This window comes from Argiope bruennichi, chromosome 5, assembly GCF_947563725.1.
Source record: "Argiope bruennichi chromosome 5, qqArgBrue1.1, whole genome shotgun sequence".
In the NCBI taxonomy this organism is placed as follows: domain Eukaryota; kingdom Metazoa; phylum Arthropoda; class Arachnida; order Araneae; family Araneidae; genus Argiope; species Argiope bruennichi.
Genome location: NC_079155.1, coordinates 74,102,429 through 74,114,935, shown reverse-complemented (window position 1 = coordinate 74,114,935; position 12,507 = coordinate 74,102,429).

Here is a 12,507-nt window from a genome sequence, read left to right as displayed (position 1 = left end):
TAAACTTTTGGAAATGGAAATAATAAATGCAAGATTTCATAGCAAAGACTTAAAAATGAATATAACAAACACAAGATTCAAAATACTCTTATAATAAATATTTGGGAAATAAAAAATATATATATAAAAAATATTTGGGTAATTGAAAAAAAAAAAATATTTGTATTTGGGAACTTAAGTATTTTGACACAAATAATAATAATCGAGTTTAACTTAATGACAATCATAGGTTTAAAAATGACTCCTGAGGTATTTACTACATTATTCTAAATATCACGTGCCATTAACTATGAAGTATATACAAACCACGATCTATTATTTTTCTTCATTAACATGGTCTGTATGCATATTAAGACATAAAAGCATTCTGACACAATAAATAACACAGTACAGTTTAATTTACAATCAGAGGTGTAAAAAATTTTCCTCCGATGCATTCACTAATTTTCTCTGATATCATGTGTCATTAATTTTATTTATTTATTTGGAGTTAGATCAGTTTAATTTAGATGGGGAAATCATATTTCTTGATTTTAAAAGCATATAAATAAATTTTAAATCCAGCACACTTTAATATTAGGTATAAATATTAAATAATAGACTTGAAAAAAATTTAAAAACTCATAATATTTTAAATAATAATATAAACAGATTATTTGCAATTGCATTGTAATTGAAATAAACAATTCAAAATAAAATCAAAAGTACAAAATATAAATATCGAAATTCTGTAAGAAATAATAATATTTTGTTCAAATTCACTTATTAACTTTCACCAGTTGAGTCAAGAAATTCTGATGGAGACTATTTTTTAACACTAATCACTTTTTTGATGAATCGTAGGAAGGCACTGGACTGAAGAGCAAAGGAAGGTGATTATTATATTGTGATGATAATATAACACGAAAGTGACTTCGAATCCAGATGAATCGATCTAGGCACAGGCAAGGAGCTTCAACTTCTTGAAGATATAATAAGGAGCACGCACACAAGAGTATTGAGCAGCAGAGCAGGAATGTCGGAAGAGGTCACAGGTTACAGAAGATATCATCGGCAATGCGGTCAGGATAGATATGCAAGATATGCAAGCCGCCTTTGGTTTTTGGAAACAATCAAAATAATTAATATCAATTAAATCTTTATGCATAACTTATTACTGATTTCCTCAACACAGTTCCTATTTTAATCACTGAACTGTAATTGAAACACTACTTTTATTCATTGTGTAAATGAATCATCCTAATGATTTCAAGCCCCAAGTATTTGCAGCGCCATTTACAACATTACTTATCCAAAACCTACTTAATATTTATTTCTCATGGAAATTTCGCAAACTTTGAAATGAATCTCCATTCTTGCCTCTGAAAAGATTGGAAGAAAATCACTAGATTAATTATTATTTTGATGAAACAAGGAAAACGCTTACATTTCATTGCAACGATAATGAAAGCTTTTAAAAAAGATTTTACAAAAAATATCTGTAAAAAAAATTGTGAAAATTTAAGAAAAAATATTTATAGTTTTTTAGATGAAGGATAAGTTTATTATATTTACATACATGTACAAATAACTGCTGTAAATAACTTCATCAAATACGAATTCCACTTTTTAAAATTTAAATTTAAAAAATTACATACCATTAAAATGTTAACTAATAGTGGACATACAATTAAATAGACATACAATTAAAATGTCTACTAATAGTGGAAATGACCGTGTGCGGGTGCTTGCATATATATAAATGTATGTGTTTCTCTCTCACTGTGTGTGCGCTGTGTTTGTGTATGTTTCATTGTCTCTCTGTTTTCTCTCTCTCTCTTTCTTTGCATATGTGCGCATGTGCATGTGTTTATGTCTTTTTCACTCTTTCTGCATCTTTGCATGTGTATGTGCTTTTGTATATTTCTCTCAGTCTCTCTCTCATTTGTATGTGTGTATGTGTGGGTGCGTGTGCGTGTGAATTGGCGCTCCAAAGGGTAGACTATTTGACCTAAAGCTGCTAAATTTGGAACATATATAATTTACTTCAGTTTTGTTGCGGTTTTATTAAATTAAATTCTATATTATCAAAGATTGAATTAGTTCGATTTCTATACAACTTGAAAGAAATAAAAAAATAATTTAATTATAATTTAATTTAATTTTTACTTCTCTCTGTCCACGCATGCAATAAGTAAGAAAAAAAATCAAGAAGTTAAAGCCACCTCAAAGCAAAATCAGAATGCTCTAATTAGTTTGTTACTAAGTAAAAGCTACACTAGGAGTGATAAACAACAATTTATGAAAATTATTTTAGCAATTATCTTAGAATTTTAATAAAATTACTTAAAAAAGAAATTCAAAGTAATTAAGTAAATGCAATGTTTTTAACCAATCATATAAGAAATATTTTTACTTAATTATAATAAAAGGTATCATCTCGAAAAACGCAGCTTTTTAAAAACTATTCACAATTATTTGAAAAAAAATTCAAAGATGTTAAACAGAAAGAAAAGTAATTTTATAAAAAAATTGTCTAGGCAGTTATTGAAAAATAAAAAATTGTTAAGTAACTGTAATAAACTAATTTTTAGGGTGAAATTGAATAATAAAATATACTTCAACGGTATACCAAAATAATGTTGATTATGAATGAAACAAAACTGGTATAATCTTTAACTTATCAAAAAACGTCAAAACAACTGATAATAATTTATTACATCTAGTTATTAATAAAATTATAAACTATAAGTATTTTCTTCTTTTATTTTAAGAAAAACTAGTGTTTATTTCATTCTCTTTTTTTCCTGCTCTAAGACATCTCAAGATGTTGTATCTTACGGAACTTAAAAGAATATTGAAAAACGGTATTGAAGAGTCATTTGAAATGAGATTTAATGAATTTAAAAATTATAGTATATTCTTTACGTGGATGGCTTTCATGCATAAAATTTTAAATATTTCACAAGTTTATTATATATAAATTTTCCCAAGGTATAGTGTTTCTCTCTATTATTACCGAACATAGAATGCATAATCATACAAAATTTTAAAAAATCTAGAATATCAGAAAAAATATAAAAACAGTTAAAAATTTTCTATTTCTTAAGAATGCATAACAATCCAAGTTAAATAAAAGCGTTTAAATATTCCATTGCATTACTCTCAATTTTTGTTCTTATTTAATATATAAATGATATTTCATCCTTTCTTCGCTTACCACATGAATGCTCATCGACTTCTTCCGATAAAAGTACAATGAATATATTTCGTGACACTGAAAAGCAAATAGATGTTCATACATAACCTTATAGATTAACCGAAATGACATTAGCTCCGGTTAATTGACCGGTTAGCATTAAGTCAATTTGCCAGGGCTCCAACGAAATTACGGATTGAGGTAGATGTAAGGGAATCTTGAATAAATATTTGTCTCTGGGATAAATAAATTTGTTGGGATATTTGATATCGTACCCTCCTGATAAAGATGAATATATTAAACAGTAGTATGGATGGATAAGATGCAGACTCTAATGAAATGAAGTAACAAAATAAGATGTGATGAATTTTCTCAAATTATTCACCAAATTCAAACAAAAGGTAAATTTATCAACAAAATCAATCAATCTAACTTTCAAAGATGATTAAATTAAGAGGTCAAATTTATTGACGCTGAATAGATTTTATCAATCGGTTATTTTCATAGATAGAATTTTGTTCAAAAATATTTTATGATCTTTAAAGTAATTAGTAATAAACAATTCCTAATGAATATTCAATTAATTAACCCATTACCTGTGATAGTTTAAGAATTAAAATGGTTATGGTTTTCTTTATAAAATTAAAATCTTATTGCATCATTTCTTTTGTAATAAAAATTTGTAAAGTAAAATAATTATTTTTCATTTTTTTATAATTTAGTGCTTGAATGAAAATATTTTTATCGTATATTTTAATTTTATAGCATCCTTTAATGTTTTTCCACCATCTAAACAAAAATCAAGTGAAGTAAATAAATTTTGTGAAACAGTTATTTTGAAATAAACATCCGTTCAAAAATATTCTGTGACCTGTAATATTATTAATGATAAACAATTTTTAAATAAAAATTCAATTAATCAACCCATTACTGATTATAGGATAAAAATTAAAATGGTTATCATTTTCTGTTTAAAAATAAATACATAGCGTTTCATTTCTTTTGTAAAAAATTTTGTAAAATAAAAGTATTATTTTTTCTTTTTTTATAGTTTTTAAAGGAAAATATTAATGTTGTATATTTTAATTTTATGGTATTCCTTAATGTTTAGGCATCATTTAAATGAAAGTCTTTTCGAAGTAAATGAATTTTCACAACTAATTATTTTTATTCTGGTTACTAACTGAATTTTCATGAAAATATAAAGAATAAATTTATTATTAAGAGTATTTATAACGTATGTTCCTAACATTAGAAAAGGCAAAGTGAATGTTTGAAGTCAAAATATAAAATGCCGGTATTCTGTAAACTCTACATGTAAACGCATCATAAAATGTGAAGAAATTTATCCTGTACTTGCTTTTATACTTCCTACTTATTAAAATGATTCCAATGGTAAATATGTTGAGGGAACTGATAGCTTGTACAAAAATTAATATTAATCCTTAATATAGACATTAATATTTTTTTATATATATTTATATATATACAACATATACAACATTTTATATATATACAACAAATGTGAAGTATGAAAGAAAATATAATCAAAAATTTTGACTTGGCAGGAAATATGTCCTGTAAATTTCATTTATGAATCATATATTATTCACATTTGATATTGATTTCAAAATCAAACCAAACCCACATCAGTAAATACAGATATTTTCCAGATAGATTTGAAAGAAATTTCAATTGGAAACGATATAGTTTGTTCTTAATCTGAAATAAACTGATTATATATTAATTCTTAAGTTTATGGAATTAGAAATGATATCTTAATAATAAATAAATATGTCCCACAGTAGAAAATAATCTTCAGAGAGATAAAAGTTATGATGAAGTTATCCATAACATTTGACTATTGCCTATTTGGTAAGTACAAAAATTCCAGAAAAATTAGCCTAATATTTTAAATGTGTAATTCTAATATTTTAAATGAGTTGTCATTGCATCCAAATTAAGAAATAATATGTGTACATAGCAAAATGAGAGATCAATGGAATATACTTTGACTGGAAATTTTTCTAACTAGTCCAACCCCTGAGTAAAAGAGAAGTTATAATACATCATTAAAATTGAAAGAATTCACCCACTACCATACCCTCTATGGCAGAAGAGAAGACTATTTATTTACATGCTATTATTTAGACTATTTATTTAGAAAGAAGTAAAACGGAGGAAACAAATACAATAGACAAAACTGCGCCATCTGGTGTAGGACACACAAATTACTTCAATCTTATACATCTTGTTAAAATTCTATTTTGACAAAATCAACTAGAGAGATAATTTTGTAATACAAGTAAGCATTAAAATTTGAATAATTTTCAAATTCTAGGAATTCAATCATTTATGTGCAGCATTTTCATATTAATTGTGTTAATTAATTTCTCAAAAATATAGATTCTCTACATAATCCAAAAATTAGTTTGTGAATTTAATTGGTTTTCTTGATATTCACAATACAAGCTCTTCACAAATTTCATTTTGCCACTAAATTAATGACGTTTTCATACAAATTTAATGCATTTTAATTTTTCTATTTGATCTCTTTTTTAATTGCTACTCTGCTCACGGATTTCAGTAATAATAATGTGGTTTTTAACTTTTCTTTAATAGGGTTCAGCAATTTATTAATAGTTTGACATCTGTTTATGGCCCGTTGCATATTTCTATAACTGATTAATATGAAAATCAATGAATAATACATATAATGTTTAAGCAGTGATGTGAGCAAAGGAATTTTGATTAATACCCGCTTCTTGCTTCCATTTTTATTCTGCACAATCTAAAATTAAATTTAGAAGAATGATAACGTGTTTATATCGATGTAAATGTTATGGATTTGTTAGGTAAAGAAATGATACGTCTTCCCTAATTTTAGGCATAAAATATTACTTTAGTAATATAAAAATTTATGTTTACATTTATTCCACACTTTGTTGAAACAAAGGAGTTTAATGATTCTGAAACTTTTTTTCATATTTAGATTTTATTTTTTAAATAACATTCTGGCTTAAAAATAATGTCCTTCATTTCAGATATACATTTCACCCTAATTTTTATCATCTAGCTTATTTTTATCCCCACGGGGTCATTTTTGTTTTGGGAGAGAGAAGATTCCGACATGGTGGTTGATTCTCACTGCTCTAGTGGGTACAGAAATGATGTGGGGTTGACTATCCTCTATCGATGACCAGACGTACCTACATCAAGATGTGCTATACCGTGGCAAGTTATGCCCCTCAAGACACACCACAGCTTCCACCTATGCTGTCATGACGTTCGATCATACAGATATTTTCATGTACCTAATGGCGAGTCGATAGCAATAATCTAGTTTATTTAAAATTTCCCTTATCTAGATAAAGAAAAGACAATTTAAAATCAGAAATTATAACTATTGATACAAATGGAGGTTTATAACCGTGCCCATGATTGCTTATATGCTATCGTTCCCATGATTGATTTATAGAGACCCAACAATTAATTTCTGAATTGCTTTAAATATGTACATATTAAATACATATGCTGTCATGACGTTCGATCATACAGATATTTTCATGTGCCTAATGGCGAGTCGATAGCAATAATCTAGTTTATTTAAAATTTCCCTTATCTAGATAAAGAAAAGACAATTTAAAATCAGAAATTATAACTATTGATACAAATGGAGGTTTATAACCGTGCCCATGATTGCTTATATGCTATCGTTCCCATGATTGATTTATAGAGACCCAACAATTAATTTCTGAATTGCTTTAAATATGTACATATTAAATGCATATGCTGTCATGACGCTCGATCATACAGATATTTCCATGTGCCTAATGGCGAGTCGATAGCAATAATCTAGTTTATTTAAAATTTCCATTTTCTAGATAAAGAAAAGACAATTTAAAATCAGAAATTATAACTTTTGATACAAATGGAGGTTTATAACCGTGCCCATGATTGCTTATATGCTATCGTTCCCATGATTGATTTATAGAGACCCAACAATTAATTTCTGAATTGCTTTAAATATGTACATATTAAATGCATATGCTGTCATGACGTTCGATCATACAGATATTTTCATGTGCCTAATGGCGAGTCGATAGCAATAATCTAGTTTATTTAAAATTTCCCTTATCTAGATAAAGAAAAGACAATTTAAAATCAGAAATTATAACTATTGATACAAATGGAGGTTTATAACCATGCCCATGATTGCTTATATGCTATCGTTCCCATGATTGATTTATAGAGACCCAACAATTAATTTCTGAATTGCTTTAAATATGTACATATTAAATGCATATGCTGTCATGACGCTCGATCATACATATATTTTCATGTGCCTAATGGCGAGTCGATAGCAATAATCTAGTTTATTTAAAATTTCCATTTTCTAGATAAAGAAAAGACAATTTAAAATCAGAAATTATAACTATTGATACAAATGGAGGTTTATAACCGTGCCCATGATTGCTTATATGCTATCGTTCCCATGATTGATTTATAGAGACCCAACAATTAATTTCTGAATTGCTTTAAATATGTACATATTAAATGCATATGCTGTCATGACGTTCGATCATACAGATATTTTCATGTGCCTAATGGCGAGTCGATAGCAGTAATCTAGTTTATTTAAAATTTCCCTTATCTAGATAAAGAAAAGACAATTTAAAATCAGAAATTATAACTATTGATACAAATGGAGGTTTATAACCGTGCCCATGATTGCTTATATGCTATCGTTCCCATGATTGATTTATAGAGACCCAACAATTAATTTCTGAATTGCTTTAAATATGTACATATTAAATGCATATGCTGTCATGACGCTCGATCATACAGATATTTTCATGTGCCTAATGGCGAGTCGATAGCAATAATCTAGTTTATTTAAAATTTCCATTTTCTAGATAAAGAAAAGACAATTTAAAATCAGAAATTATAACTATTGATACAAATGGAGGTTTATAACCGTGCCCATGATTGCTTATATGCTATCGTTCCCATGATTGATTTATAGAGACCCAACAATTAATTTCTGAATTGCTTTAAATATGTACATATTAAATACATATGCTGTCATGACGTTCGATCATACAGATATTTTCATGTGCCTAATGGCGAGTCGATAGCAATAATCTAGTTTATTTAAAATTTCCCTTATCTAGATAAAGAAAAGACAATTTAAAATCAGAAATTATAACTATTGATACAAATGGAGGTTTATAACCGTGCCCATGATTGCTTATATGCTATCGTTCCCATGATTGATTTATAGAGACCCAACAATTAATTTCTGAATTGCTTTAAATATGTACATATTAAATGCATATGCTGTCATGACGCTCGATCATACAGATATTTCCATGTGCCTAATGGCGAGTCGATAGCAATAATCTAGTTTATTTAAAATTTCCATTTTCTAGATAAAGAAAAGACAATTTAAAATCAGAAATTATAACTTTTGATACAAATGGAGGTTTATAACCGTGCCCATGATTGCTTATATGCTATCGTTCCCATGATTGATTTATAGAGACCCAACAATTAATTTCTGAATTGCTTTAAATATGTACATATTAAATGCATATGCTGTCATGACGTTCGATCATACAGATATTTTCATGTGCCTAATGGCGAGTCGATAGCAATAATCTAGTTTATTTAAAATTTCCCTTATCTAGATAAAGAAAAGACAATTTAAAATCAGAAATTATAACTATTGATACAAATGGAGGTTTATAACCATGCCCATGATTGCTTATATGCTATCGTTCCCATGATTGATTTATAGAGACCCAACAATTAATTTCTGAATTGCTTTAAATATGTACATATTAAATGCATATGCTGTCATGACGCTCGATCATACATATATTTTCATGTGCCTAATGGCGAGTCGATAGCAATAATCTAGTTTATTTAAAATTTCCATTTTCTAGATAAAGAAAAGACAATTTAAAATCAGAAATTATAACTATTGATACAAATGGAGGTTTATAACCGTGCCCATGATTGCTTATATGCTATCGTTCCCATGATTGATTTATAGAGACCCAACAATTAATTTCTGAATTGCTTTAAATATGTACATATTAAATGCATATGCTGTCATGACGTTCGATCATACAGATATTTTCATGTGCCTAATGGCGAGTCGATAGCAGTAATCTAGTTTATTTAAAATTTCCCTTATCTAGATAAAGAAAAGACAATTTAAAATCAGAAATTATAACTATTGATACAAATGGAGGTTTATAACCGTGCCCATGATTGCTTATATGCTATCGTTCCCATGATTGATTTATAGAGACCCAACAATTAATTTCTGAATTGCTTTAAATATGTACATATTAAATGCATATGCTGTCATGACGCTCGATCATACAGATATTTTCATGTGCCTAATGGCGAGTCGATAGCAATAATCTAGTTTATTTAAAATTTCCATTTTCTAGATAAAGAAAAGACAATTTAAAATCAGAAATTATAACTATTGATACAAATGGAGGTTTATAACCGTGCCCATGATTGCTTATATGCTATCGTTCCCATGATTGATTTATAGAGACCCAACAATTAATTTCTGAATTGCTTTAAATATGTACATATTAAATGCATATGCTGTCATGACGTTCGATCATACAGATATTTTCATGTGCCTAATGGCGAGTCGATAGCAATAATCTAGTTTATTTAAAATTTCCCTTATCTAGATAAAGAAAAGACAATTTAAAATCAGAAATTATAACTATTGATACAAATGGAGGTTTATAACCGTGCCCATGATTGCTTATATGCTATCGTTCCCATGATTGATTTATAGAGACCCAACAATTAATTTCTGAATTGCTTTAAATATGTACATATTAAATGCATATGCTGTCATGACGCTCGATCATACAGATATTTTCATGTGCCTAATGGCGAGTCGATAGCAATAATCTAGTTTATTTAAAATTTCCCTTATCTAGATAAAGAAAAGACAATTTAAAATCAGAAATTATAACTATTGATACAAATGGAGGTTTATAACCGTGCCCATGATTGCTTATATGCTATCGTTCCCATGATTGATTTATAGAGACCCAACAATTAATTTCTGAATTGCTTTAAATATGTACATATTAAATGCATATGCTGTCATGACGCTCGATCATACAGATATTTTCATGTGCCTAATGGCGAGTCGATAGCAATAATCTAGTTTATTTAAAATTTCCCTTATCTAGATAAAGAAAAGACAATTTAAAATCAGAAATTATAACTATTGATACAAATGGAGGTTTATAACCGTGCCCATGATTGCTTATATGCCATCGTTCCCATGATTGATTTATAGAGACCCAACAATTAATTTCTGAATAGCTTTAAATATGTACATACTTCTATCTAGATAAGCACTTCAAGTGGTTTTATACGTTATTTTATGTCTTATACGTTACAATTTATTAAAAAACTATTATAATATGGAGATTATATACAATCTCCACCCCTATTAATTTTATTTAGAAAAATAATTTTGAGAGAGTTGCATTGAAAAAGGGCTCTACATATTTGCGATTAAGACTGAATGAGTTATTAAAACTTCATTTCAGATGATTTTAGTATATTTCTGTTACTGAAAGATCCACCTATAAACCTCACGTTTCTATTAGTGAATCTTTTAATAACAGGGGATCCTTTCATGACTTTAAACCAATCAAAAACCGATCATGATTGGAGTCGAGGGATGAAATTCAACTCTTCACGCTTCTGTTTGCTTTAGCCATTAAATTATTTAACTTTTTTTTTGCTGAAAATGTTAATATATCAAGAAAATTTTTGCTGAATATGACAAATTGGATATTAGAATGGTATAAAAATTTATGTAACTAAATATTTCAGAAATGCGTTTATTATCTCAGTCAATTTAACACACAATTATTTACTCCGATTTCAGAATTTTCTCCAACTAGAAATATATAACTTATTTCTAAATATTTAGAAATTAGCTACAGGACTATGTGTAAAAGAGCTCTTTACATTCCATTAAAGTTTTTGAAGGATGTAAGTAGTGTCTTTATAATGACTTTCGTTCATTTGCATCTTCTGTTATCACTTTTAACCCACAGAACTCAAAGCAAGAAATAATTGTTGCTTTTTAATATGTACATATTTTAGCCATAATTATTTAAATTAAATATTTATTAATAGATACTTTAAAATAAATAAAATTAAAGGATTATTTAATAATGTTTATTTTAAAGATTAATTATTGTAGTTAAATATCATTGTTAGTAGAACTCCCAATATTCCTAAGATAGAATTTCAATACTTCAATTTATTTTTCAATAAATTTTTTTCTAAATAACTTCGTAACTAAGTAACTAACCTAATAACGTTTTAATAATTTCATTGCATTTGTATAAAAATCGCATAAACGTAAAAATTTTTATCAGTGAGCTTGAAAACCTAAGTAAAAATTTTATCCTAAGAGACTGAGAAATCATTCATTTTCTGAACAAAAAGAATGAATGACATAGAGTTTCAGCACAAATTATTATTACAACAGAAATAAAACATCACATTAATATATGTATTAAAAAGATAAAATAATGCGCATAATTTAATACGTATATAACTGGCATTCAAAAAAATTTGAAAAAAAAAATACAATTTATTAAGAAAAATGTACTTGAAATTTTTCAGGTAAATTAAAAAAAAAAAAAAAAACCTTTGGTGGAGATTTTTAAGAGAAATTCTTTCCTCTGTTTATAAACTTGCCACAAAGAAACTTAAATGAACTAATGACATATGTCACCCTCCTTTTTAAAAAATCTCTAAGCTATAACTCTATTACAAATGTCAAAAATGCTCAATATGAGAACTATGTAATGTGAAAATAGAGAATTATATATAGATATATATACTACAAATGACACGTATTTTATCGTCTGGTTATCCTACTGTATAATACTAACGATGAATGACTTTTTAAATAAAAATAAGAAAACGAAAAAAAATCGTTTTCTATTTTTCTCGAGAATAGTTTTTGGAAAAAAAGGAGAAATTGATTTTATACTTTACTTCAATTTAGAGAGGCGATGGTCTCCATCTCCGACCACATTAGTTTTTCATTTTTGAATCGATATTATCACCCAAGTTCCCTCTTTCTCCTGTTAAATCTTTTAGCAAAAACTCTTTTGCCTTTTTTGTTGTCATTTTTGTGGTACACTGCCATCATTACATTTGGCACTGTGTCCAATAAGTAAAAAAAGTAACCCAACATCTCTAACAGGAAGTCATTTTAAGTCTTAAAAATTCCAGCAGTTAAAGATCCA